Source organism: Leiobunum rupestre, chromosome 5 (assembly GCF_980474605.1).
Source record: "Leiobunum rupestre chromosome 5, qqLeiRupe1.1.hap1, whole genome shotgun sequence".
In the NCBI taxonomy this organism is placed as follows: Eukaryota; Metazoa; Arthropoda; class Arachnida; order Opiliones; family Sclerosomatidae; genus Leiobunum; species Leiobunum rupestre.
The window spans coordinates 11743959-11757333 of NC_143388.1; the positions used below are offsets into that span (position 1 = coordinate 11743959).

Consider the following 13375-nt stretch of genomic DNA (forward strand, 5'->3'; position numbering starts at 1 on the left):
GTTATTTTATAGAAAGATCTATTAAGTTTTCATAAATTACCCTAAATTTTGAGTACGGGATGTTACATTTCTTAAGATGGCATCACATTTCAGCTAAAAACCATAGGTCTAGTAAGGTGGCTGTGACCAAACCAAAAATGACATTTTCTGTCATATCGTTTTAAAATTACGGCACTATAGAAGTAGGACAATTTTTCAAGTATTCTAAACCATTATTTTAACTTGGCAAATCTTTAAAAGATAAACATTAAATATTTTAGACCTACTGTAAATAATTTATTGTTCAGTATTTGACATCAAAACCGGTAAGTTCGTTATTTTCCAGACTCCGTTAACAGAAACAATTACTGTGGTATTAACACCTTAAGTAAATTAATTAAGCTCAATTTAAAAATGTTTTGAGACAAAGATTTTCCTAAAACCAAGCTAGTCGGTAAAATCTGTCAAACACTAAACGACCATTGAACTAGTATGCACAGGCCAAAAGAATAACTTTGAAAATTCAAAACTCATAATCGGTTTAGCATTTACATTGGTCAAACCAAACGTAACTTAAAATATCGAATTAAGCTGTACGCCATTTGAAGATTTTTTCGTCAGCACTTGCTGAACAAGTTGCAAATTCTAAACACCAACCCAGCTTTGATAATATAAAAATACTCTGTAAAACGGGCCATTATCTAAAATTAAACGTAAGAGAATCACGGGATATTGTTAAAAAACGTAAACTCCAACCCGGTTTCTTAAATAGAGACCATGGACCAGGTAGCCTCATCACAACATTGTGGACATAATTTCTAATGTTGTCTTTATCCCCCCCCCCTCTTTTATTTACTATATATTATTTTTATACCCTCTTTTTTTATTGTAGGCCTATTAGTTTTTTACCTCGATTTTTTGTGAAACTATATTTAATGGTGTATAGCGTGTAAACTAGCGATCCGACCTGATGAAGCTCCCGAACGGGATCGAAACTAGTCGTCCAGCTTTTAAATAAAAACTTTTATTGTACAGACAGTGGTCTCTTTAATTTTAAATTTTATATTAGAAATAGACATTGAACAAACAAAAAGTAATTTCCCCTCTTCCCTTTACGCAATTTAACACGCTCCGAGCCAAAAAGCTGGTCTAAAATTCACAAAAATAAATTTTTCCTCTGATCCTTTTTTGAAGTATACGCTTTTCATGATCTCAGATTTTGGCGAGTTCCTCTCTCCTTTTCGTGAAATCGTAAAATGCTCCGCGTCATTTTTGATGGGTAAACTTTTTCTTCGACGTACTCTATACAATATTACAATAGAAGGGAGGGTTCAGAGTCACCGACTGTAACGGGTGAGTCCCTTAAATAGTTACCCGTCATCGAAATGAAAGGTGAGAGAGAGAGTGAAGTTTGTTCGCGCGTAGACTCGACGTAGAAGGAAAGGTGGTTCGCTTTCCTATCCAGGTTTTTAGATCGATTCCAATCACATTGAGAAGTTCATGGCTCAAGCTATGACCCGACTCGTCTGCTGGCTTCATAGTCGTCGCGAATATTGAAGGGAGAGGAAAGTTTGTTCAAACCCTGGCCAACTTCTCCTTCGTGACTTCGGGGATGGGAAGCTCAGGAGTTGCCAGGGTGCTGCGGGCGACTCGCTTTATACCTACCCTTCTCTACCGCCCTCGCTATTTTCCTTGGGGTTTTTGTGTTCGCACATGAGAGCTACGAACCACCTTGAATATTTGATATCCGCCGTAACTTAAATAATTTAGTACGAATGTTTTCTAATACCTTAATGTTTGCGACTGTTTCTTTATAAATTCATGACTGTTGTCGAACCTCGGATTTGGATAGTTGTATCAGTTTAAGACTTAATTGCTCCGACTGAGTTTTAGTTAACATTTAGAACATAAAAATTTGGACATTTTAGACCCTTCTACTTAGTGTATTTTTATATTAGGTAGCAGTTGGTTTGCATTAGGCAATAATTAGGTTAAGGTTAATAAGGTTAAGTTGCATTGGTCACGAAGCAGTTCGGATTGAACAGTTATAAATAAATTCTGTTTATTAAATAAATTCTGTTTATTAAATAAATTCTGTTTATTAAATAAATTCTGTTTATTAAATAAATTCTGTTTATTAAATAAATTCTGTTTATTAAATAAATTCTGTTTATTAAATAAATTCTGTTTATTAAATAAATTCTGTTTATTAAATAAATTCTGTTTATTAAATAAATTCTGTTTATTAAATAAATTCTGTTTATTAAATAAATTCTGTTTATTAAATAAATTCTGTTTATTAAATAAATTCTGTTTATTAAATAAATTCTGTTTATTAAATAAATTCTGTTTATTAAATAAATTCTGTTTATTAAATAAATTCTGTTTATTAAATAAATTCTGTTTATTAAATAAATTCTGTTTATTAAATAAATTCTGTTTATTAAATAAATTCTGTTTATTAAATAAATTCTGTTTATTAAATAAATTCTGTTTATTAAATAAATTCTGTTTATTAAATAAATTCTGTTTATTAAATAAATTCTGTTTATTAAATAAATTCTGTCTATTAAATAAATTCTGTTTATTAAATAAATTCTGTTTATTAAATAAATTCTGTTTATTAAATAAATTCTGTCTATTAAATAAATTCTGTTTATTAAATAAATTCTGTTTATTAAATAAATTCTGTTTATTAAATAAATTCTGTTTATTAAATAAATTCTGTTTATTAAATAAATTCTGTTTATTAAATAAATTCTGTTTATTAAATAAATTCTGTTTATTTGGATATTACCTATTTTGATCGTAATTATTTGTATTCAGTTAAAGAAGTTTCTTTTTAATCAAGGAAATACTTCCGAGATTAAATTGTATTTAATTAATTGTATTAATTCCTGCGTAATAATATATATATATATATATATATATATATATATATATATATATATATATATATATATATATAATGCTCATTGTTATTTGTAATCAGGTTGATAATGAAATATTTACAATAAAAGTTAACTTTGTCCACTAACTCTTGTTTCGGGCAATCACATATTTGTGTAATAGTCGAAATAATTAGTTTTTTCTGAAAATGTTATTCCTTGTTCTGGAGTTAACTTTGGTCCGTCTAGCGAGGTCACGAACTTAAACATAGGGATAGCTTGTCAATGCAAACAAGACTCTTTTGATATGAAACTTTGCATTTTGGGGGCATTTTCCGTGCAGGGTCGGAGCGTATAGACGCATAGTGCCTACGTGTATGCTCACGGGACTTGGACACGGGCCATCAGAGCTTTCGGAGCCTCGCTGGGTCATTAGGTGTGTACTGTACGCTCTCCCCAGACTGTATAACGCGGCACTACGCGCACCGCCATAGTGCTCACCTCTCTCAACTTTCCGTCACCTTTTTGGAGGGGGGTAGGAAAGGTCGTTGAGACATAGTCCTTCCATTACGAGCTTCTCGCCGTCAACCGCACACACATCGTCCTCTCGTTCCCTTTCGAGAACAGACTCCCTTTGCATCTACCTAACTTCTACTTCTACTGCCTTCTAAGAGCTTTGGACACGTAACAGAGGTAATGCCTTAAGTGTAAAGAGGGACGGATATGTTACGGAGTGGTAGAGAGCGTGTAGCTTTAACCCATTAACATGAACCCATCACTCTCCCCACCCAACTTTTATATTTTAAAGATATCGCCCCGTTCCTTTACGTTATTTTGACTTTTCCGGCATTCATGTTTTGACATGGATTCGTGAATGTTTAGACTAAGGCTTATCCGCGCCGTGTGAAATAAAATATTAAATGATCTGTGAAATATTCATACTCTGGCTTACATCTTCACCAAAACATATTTTCTAAATCTAAAAATCGAGTTTAAAAACCTTTAAGTCCAATATAAAATCCAATCAAATATCTCTAAATCTGGTCAATAAATCTAGAAATTGGTTATACCATCTCAAAAACCAGTTATTTAGTGGAAATTTAAGCAAAATTATATTGTTAAATCTTAGAAATAAAAAAACTTTCTGAAAATATTTCTTCTTAGACTTATAAAATACTTATAAAAACAGCCCCCATAAATTTTTACAGAATTCATTTTTACATTACTCTTTTTTTAGTAAAATATTAAAGTCGACATTATTTGTGGATGATTAACGAATTTCAAATTTCTGGTAGCATGTTTAACAAAAGCAAGGTTTCATGGCGCTAGTTACGTAGCGCCTGTTAGCAGACGATATTTTGATTTAATTTATATTTCCTTTAAAGTTTGTTATTTTTTATAACAAGTCTTGAATTATTTGGACTGTTTGCAAAAACATTTTAAGTATTAACAAAAATGTATATATGTCTACTTAGGGATAATGACTATCTTAAATCTATTTTTAGCTTTGCTCCCAATTCTTCTCATGCTTGAAAAATAAGCTCTTTGCCCCTAAATAATTAAATCAGCCCGCAATATCATTGGTTCTCTAAAACAAACGTCTTGAAGCACACGTCAGTGACGTTTTCTCTTCCCCCCTCTAGTGGTACGGCAAAATTCGAGTATGATCCCTTAGTATTCTTGACCGAAAACTATCGCTACGCCCCCTTTGGTTCGCCATTGAAACCTAGATAGGTAGTGGCTAAAGTAGACACCATTGCTTTTTTATCAGTCGTATTCGTAAATTTGACTTTATAAATAATGTAACTTGCATTTTAATATAATTTTTGCATCATTTACTTATATTTTGATAGGTTTATTTAAGGAAAAACGTTATTAAGCCTTTTTAATTAATCTGTAGCAGACGCTAGATCATAGGCGCTACCTCGGAGAAGATTGGGCCGTTACGCCACCTACACTCGTAATAATAATAATAATAATAATAATAATAATAATAATAATAATAATAATAATAATAATAATAATAATAAAAATAATAATCAGCTAGGCTAATACCAAGGCACCACCTTAGGCCTAAGTCATCAAGCGACTTTTAAAGCCATTAATTCAGGTGGCCGGGTTACAATGCGTAGGAGGGTGGTGGCAAGCCCTTCATGCCACGCGAGCCGACAGCTCCCTACACTAACTATTACCGTTAACCTCAACAAGTTTGTACTGTGATCAAATATCTAAATAATATAAAATTAATCTTCATTAATTTAAATTGTAAAAATGTTCTTTATGTAAAATAAAATTATTCTTATTTTTTGAATATTAATGGAACGATATTGGTCGTAAAAATATTTCTTATCTCGTTAGTACAAAATTATTATTAATTTTATAAAATAGTTAATACGTTGATCTAACTACGCTTTAGTATATTGCCTAGCATATTCTCTGTAAAGATTCGATTCAGAGCTCCGGATAGAGTAAAGTAGTTGGCTAATTGAATTTACTTGTTGCTTTGAACGAAAGTTGACATTTTCGGGGGGGGTCACCTTTTTTATGAGATGAGAGCATGACTGACTCGCAAAGAAACCCGACAAGGGGGTGCCGCGCCCTGATCTGAATTTCCATTAATAAAACAATAAAGTTTCGCGCCCACAAAGGGGGGAAGGGCGCGAAAAACTTTTCTTTCGCTGTTCAATCTTTCCGCCCCTTTTTTATTAGGGAGAAAAAGGGTGTGATTGCGGTAGAGAATGTTCTACGAAAGCGAAGAATGCTTTGGCGGAACGGATTGACGTGTGCTAAGACGCATAACCTACTTTTTTTAGTGGACCAAAACCAAGGCTTAGTCGAAATATAGTTTGGTTCTAAGTTGCCTTGATGTTTAGCATACTGGTAATCAGAATAATGGAGAAATAATTGACTTTCGGATGGACAGTGAAGAACTCGTATTAACCTGAATAAAATATAATTGTTATATTCATAATTGTACTGGAAAATTGTTTTAGAATAGAAATATTATGTCATTTGCGTTCGTTCTTAATAACGAATATTGTGAAATATTGCGACTTAAATGACTGCGCTATTGCTATATTTGTATTTTTAATTTGAGGCTTAGCTTATTTCAAGCTTTTGTCCCATTGGGTCGATTCTCATTCAACCGAATCCCATTCGACTGAATGTCCCATTCTACCGACTGTCCCATTCGACCGACTGTCCCATTCGACCGACTGTCCCATTCGACCGACTGTCCCATTCGACCGACTGTACCATTCGACCGACTGTCCCGTTCGACTGACTGTCCCATTCGACCGACATTTTGTTTGCTCACAAGTGAAAGTATGAAACCTTACCTAACCAAACCTAACCTAACCTAACCCAACGAAATAAACAGATTTCAATTTTATATTGCTTTCTTTATTGACCTTTGTATTATATCGAATTTAAAGTTAATTGTTCATTCATAAACTTTTTCGAATAAATGGGATTGCATAATTAGAATTCGATCAATTGGGAAAGAATATTTTTTGATTCGATCCATTGGGAATTCGACCCAATACGATTCTATGCAACGGGAATATACCTATTTCAAAGGTATAATAGTTTGATTTTTTTTATTTTCATTTATATATTTTTTACTTTTGAAATCAAAAGTCATACCTTTACGAAAAATATCTGAGTAGGATGGCTGGTTCGGATTTATATATTTTCAAGGTTCATTAAACAAACGAAACTAAACTGTTTCACTAGCTTTCGAAAATAATATAACTTTTCTTTTGATCAGAAATATATCTCAATAAACGAAAAGATTTATGTAAAAACAACTGCTACTTCATGGAAATAAAACAACTAATTTAAAACATTTTGAATTAAATATTTTATTTCCATGAAGTAGCATCTTTTTTTGCATAAATCTTTTCACTTATTCAAATAAAACCATGGATCTGAACTTTAAAATTCAAGATTATACCTCAATATTTTTTCAATTATCAATAATAAATATGATAGATAGAAGCAAGTAATGGAGGCAGCTAAATCGAATTTATACCGGAAGCTAAAAAAGAATTAGGTATACTCATCTGACGCTTTGATTTAAAAAGTGTAATTTCCGTTCATGAAACTTGTTTTTAATCTATGGCTGAATATTTTGACACACAAAACATTTAATGTAACGTATAACTTGCGAAACAATAACCACTATGTTTGTAAATGGTATAATTTTCTATAAATATTTTCCGTTTTAACCAGAAATATATTTCAATATTTTGTCAATAATGCCTTAATTAATTTGAGAACCAAAGGTGACTATTTTATTTGCTAGAAAGACACAAATAACATATTTTGAAATGGAGGCAGCTAAAACCAATTGATACCGGAATCTAAAAGTGAATTAGGTATACTCATCTGACGCTTTGATTTAAAAAGCGTAATTTCCGTTAATGAAACTTGTTTTTAATCTATGGCGGAATATTTGGACACACAAAACATTTATTGTAACGTATAACTTGCGAAACTATAACCACTATGTTTATAAATGGTATAATTTTCTATACATATTTTCCTTTTTAACCAGAAATATATTTCAATATTTTGTCAATAATCCATAACTAATTTGAGAACCAAAGGCGACTATTGTATTTGCTAGAAAGAAGCAAATAACTTATTTTGAAATGGAGGCAGCTAAAACAAATTGATACCGGAAGCTTAAAGTGAATTAGGTGTACGGTATATTAAAATAATGATTCTGCCAAAGTCGTTATCTCTAAATCCGTGGCTCTAAATCCCCCCTGCACTAATCGACCGGAACCCAATTTTACCTGAGCCCCGTCACATTTGATATTTTAATTTTCGTCCTGCGCTGGTACGCCGTCAGCGTAATAGTTTTCAAGCCAAAAGCGTGCGCGTCAAATTATACAACGGAAGATTCGCCGAACCACTCTATTTTATCCGCCGACATTGATGTTGCGAGTCAGGCACACCCAACACCGACCCGTTCCCTTCCTGGCTATTGAAATCATTCCTCTGACACCTTCGTGTCTTCCCGCTTCTATAGTTGGCAGGGAGCTTAACACACGGAATTACCGGGCTTTGGTTCACGCTTGTTATTATTGAATGGCTTAGCTAGAGTATTTGTCGAAGCCACTACCTCCGTCACGTACCTTTGGTAAACTATCACAGCTCAATGCGAGTTGGGCAAAAAGAGCCACCCTGTTCCATTGCCATTCAATATGAGCGGCGTTTTTAATAAGAATTCCCGTCCCTACGCGCCAGTTACGATTAGCGAGCGGCTATTTAAAAAGAGAATTTTTAAAAAAGCTCTTCTGTATCATAAAAGCCCCTCGCTTGCCCCCGCAAAACACCTTTTTATACACGAACGACGTTATCGTTAACAGAAAACCGCGGCAAACGTAAGCCACACCACCCTTTGGGCTAAATTTTAGGCCATTAATGCCCTTGCTTCCAGTAATTTGAAGGTCGTAAAACGACCGCTTCTCCGTTAGGATCCTTCGCCGTTCTCTTCTCCGCTACGCTCGGCCCTTCCACCGCTGATAATGGCAGGCATATTTTGATACACTATACAAAAGGGGAGCGAATCGCGTTTGAAAATGGGCGGGAGAGCGCGGAAGATGTGGGGAGTACCCTTGCTTCCTTCTTGCGGAATTCACGATTCAATTTTTATAAAAGTAACGTACTGCCCTTTTATGTTTGGATGCCCGGTATTTAGTAGTTCTGCGCGGGGAATTATAAAAGACGACTAATTAAAATTTACATAATTTGAATTTGCATATTAGAGACGCGAAAAGTAGGATTAAAGAGTGTAGAAACGAAACCCGGCACTTTGCCACTTTGTATAGACCACGAATCTAGTAAATACTCGCGCGATGTGGTTCTGTAGACCTTTTAATTAAATTTCAGCTGTAAGAAAGGTTCCATTTCGTTTTAATGTTATGGAGTAGTGTTACAACTATATTTAAGTGGTATAGAGTATTCTTTCATCTGCATTCTAGTGGTAGAAAGTACTGTTATATCTACATTCTAATGGTAAATAGAACCGTTACATCTACATTCTGGTGACAAGCCATTACATCTAGATTAGAACTACTAGTGAATAGTACTGTTACATCTACATTCTGGTAATAAGCCATTAAATCTATAGATTAGAACTACAAGTAAATAGTACTGTTACATCTACATTCTGGTGATAAGCCATTAAATCTATAGATTAGAACTACAAGTAAATAGTACTGTTACATCTGCTTTCTGATGATAAGCCATTACATCTAGATTCTACTAGCAAATAGTACTGTTACATCTGCTTTCGGGTGATAAGCATTACATCTAGAATCTACCAGTAAATAGTATACTGTTACATCTGCTTTCTGCAGGTGATAAGCCATTACATCTAGATTCTACTAGTAAATAGTACTGTTAATTCTAGTGGTAAAAAGAACTGTTACATGTATATTTTATTCGTTCGAAAACTGTTATATCAACATTCTAAATTCTAAACCGATAACAAATTTCTTAATGAAAAGTTCCAAAATCCTTCCAAGTTGAAGCCCAAAATGTCTTAAGACCTGATTCGCTTTAATTCAGAATGTTGTATCTATATAACGGCAGTCCTTCCATGGATGTATCACGTTTGAAAATTAAAATATCGACGCTACCCTCCGTGGACCGAATATAATGAAATGAAACCGATTTGGTTTTGTGTATCGTGACTGGGAGGATTTGTCCAAAGGTTTCTAATTAGCTGGGAAAGTGAAAGAACCATGCACCTGCGTAAACGTCCAGTGGACTCTAAACAACAATTAATGTTCTCGTCTTAATCAAGGAAAATTCCTCCTAAGGTCGAGTAAATAGGATAGAAAAGGGAACCAGGCCAGGACTTGCAGGGACAAATAAAGAATTCGAGCGATCCGCGAGACTAAAATCGCGGTGGAAGGAACAGCTACTTCGAGGCAGACCTCGACCGGTTTCTAGCGTCGTCCGAACTGCCTCGATGGATCGACTTCCGAAACTGTATATCCTTATAAGTCTTTAGGAACGTTTCTATAGTTGTGATTGGCCATGGGTGCCGGGGGTCCTGGTGTTAGGGAACGATCGGAATGTTGTTTTGCGGTATTTTCTTCGCCGGAAATAGAAAGGGATTTGCCCCTAAATTGCAGGCTTCCGCGGAAGAAAAAACCCCCGTTTCCTACAGAAATATCCGGACCGTCATTAAAGAGCTTCGCAGCTTTTAATTAAAACCCAACAAATTGCGCGTGTTTACGCGCCCGCCATCTTTCGTAGAAACCTCACCCTACTGACCTCCCTCCGTCTTCGGCTCCGTCTTTCCCTTCCTTTCAACGCCTTTGTTTTCGTAATTAAAATAGTTTATTTTCCCGGAGAGTCTCGAGTCTACTGCACCTCTACTCGTGTCCTCCTTCCTTGGAATTTCCGGGTTTGTCCTTTCCATGATTGAGGTACTAAATGAGAAAATGTGTTTATACTACCCTGTTACGTAATTTGGCATCTTTTGAGGTGGTTTGTAGTCATTTCCGGTGTTTTCTCACTATAAAATTTGTTGTCATTAAAGTGAGTGAGTTAAATAGTATTTGTCATTAAACATATTTTGCCTATTTCTTATTTTATAACTTTTGGATAACTTTAAGATTTTTAGATAAGATGCATAAGATGTGACTGGTGACGTCTTTAGGTGTAGGATATTATATATACGTTGAAAGCGCTATTTGGGGGGAATATATTTCGTTTTACACGCCATTTGGGAGGAGGATATTTCGTTGAACTCGCCATTTGGGTTAACGATATTTCGTTGAACCCGCCATTTGGGTTAACGATATTTCGTTGAATCCGCCATTTGGAGGAGGATATTTCGTTGAACCCGCCATTTGGGTGGAGGATATTTCGTTGAACCCGCCATTTGGGTGGAGGATATTTCGTTGAACCCGCCATTTGGGTGAACTATATTTCGTTGAACCCGCCATTTGGGTGGAGGATATTTCGTTGAACCCGCCATTTGGGTTAACGATATTTCGTTGAATCCGCCATTTGGAAGAGGATATTTCGTTGAACCCGCCATTTGGGTGAACTATATTTCGTTGAACCCGCCATTTGGGTGGAGGATATTTCGTTGAACCCGCCATTTGGGTGAACTATATTTCGTTGAACCCGCCATTTGGGTGGAGGATATTTCGTTGAACCCGCCATTTAAGTGGAGGATATTTTGTTTAAGGCACCAATTGGACTAACGATAATTTTCCTTGGTGAATTCTTCGTCCTTCCTACAATAGTGAAGTATAGCCAATTGCATTCCAAATCAATCAAATAATACCAAAGGTGATGACTACGGACACGAGGCAACAATTTTGCACAACTTTGTTGGCCAAGATGAGCTCACACTATCAACGGATAGTTGTCGAGATTTTACAATTTTACTGACTTTGTTAATTTACATTAACAAAGATGGGAATTATGAATATTTCAATTTAGTTTTGGCACTATGACATTATAGAACGTCACCCCTGTAAACCGTAAATCTTGTATATTTTGTTTGTCTTTACCTGAATAACTTGCGCGTGGAGCCGATTACTACTTGAAAACTAAACTTTGAACCCTACCTACAAGCTTTTTCTTATGTAGAGGTTCAACTTTATTTTCATAAGTGAAATTTAATTAAATTTGAGTTATTGGAAAATTTTTAAATAAATTAATAAATAAAGGAAAAGATAAATGAATAAATAAATAAATAAATAAATAATTAATTAAATAAATAAAAAAATATTATTAATTTTTTAATTAACTAATTAATTAATAACAAATAAATAAGAAAATAATTTTTCCTGTAAATTATAAATTGTATTTAGCCATGGCTAAAGCTTCTAAATTCCATTACCCAATAGTTCTTTTTATAAAGTAACGTGGCCTTCTTGTTGAAATGTTGCTCTTACGTCACAGTCTCTTACTTTGACAAGCCTACGAGCGCGCGCTACAGTCGCGAGGAATATAGCTTTTTCTAGAGCGCGTGCAAATCGCTCGTGCGAGGAATAAACTAATAAATCTGGAATTGTGACGTAAGAGCAACATTTTAACAAGTTGGGCAAGACCACTTTTTATTTTATAAAATCAACTATTAAAATTATATGTACGAAAATTATTCAACTTGAAGTTGAAGGTGCTGTACCTAAGCCTTGGTTTTTACTTTTAGTCAACCAAAGCACAACACATGGTAACAATGTTTCCTTTATTTACACGGAGCAACTCTGTGTGCGACTGAAAATATAATTTCCTAATTTTCCGACTCAAAATAGCTAAAACTACCTTCGTTATTAAGATACTTGTTTCAACCTGAAATGAGAACACTAAACCAGACCAGTGAATCATATAGATTTCGATACAAAACTAACGACACTCGTACCTCCGGCGGGACTCGAACCCGCAATCCCCGGTTTAGGAGACCGATGCCCTATCCATTAGGCCACGGAGGCTCGTTGCTTTAATTTTATGTTGTTTAGAGATATCGTTCATTTCCGCCAACAGAGACGAAGACTTTTCAAAGTGCCCTAGATAAGAAATCATCTGCGAATTCCCAGAAAAATATCTTTGATAACCGAGAACAACAATATAAAATAAAGGAAAATTTTAATCCGGGTATTGACAACTATTTGGTGACGTCACAAGTAAATAATATATTAAATTAAATATGTTAAATCCTTTAAGTAAAATATTTATTAAGATTAAGATTAAAATTTAACTTGAACTAAAAATTAATGTATTAACCATGTATATTAAATTAACATGTAAGAATATAAAAATATATTGTAAACTTAAACTATCGGAGACCGGACATTGGAAATATCCTTAGCAAGCTCGGGAATCCACTGTTTCTTCAAACGTTCATCCCAATATCCGGCCCTACCCAATTTTTCCCGCCTAACCAAGCTGACCAAACACAAACTCGGAACTCGCAAGTTAACAGAAAGGAATGACCAAAACACCTCGACCAAAAACAGTAAATTTAAAACTTTAAAAATAAAAATTGTAATTTAGTCGGTAACTGTTGTGCAACGTTGCCAGACGTACGATAATGATCGTACACGTTGATAATTTCGAGCTAATTTTTGGGACGTACGATATTTTTAATCTCGTATTTTATAGAACGTATTTTTCGAAAATTCAGCTTGCTCGTACGATAATTTTTAAATTGTCTGAAAAATAGTTAAAACTGTGACATTGAAACATAAGTTTTCAATCGGTCAAACTTTAATTATTATTAAAAAATTTGATTTCACAAGTTTAACGTCAGAATTTCACACAAAATTTAAATTTACCGACAGTTTTCACGCGTATAATAATTTATTTCTGAAATTGAAATTTTTTGGCTCTGGTACGATAATTTGAGTTTCAGGAACTGGCAACGCTGCTGTTGTGGATTATTTTCATCACACTAATTCACAGCATTGCCAGACCGAAAGTCCGATTAATTTTTTTTTACTTTAAAACAATTTGACAAAGGAAATACA

General features: G+C 34.3%; 1 non-coding gene across 1 annotated transcript; it reads right to left on the minus strand.

Annotated features, from left to right (window-relative positions):
• Nucleotides 1–12267: 12267 nt before the first annotated feature.
• Nucleotides 12268–12340, minus strand: TRNAR-CCU (transfer RNA arginine (anticodon CCU)). Its single transcript has one exon. It is a non-coding gene; the product is annotated as a tRNA-Arg (tRNA).
• Nucleotides 12341–13375: the final 1035 nt, after the last annotated feature.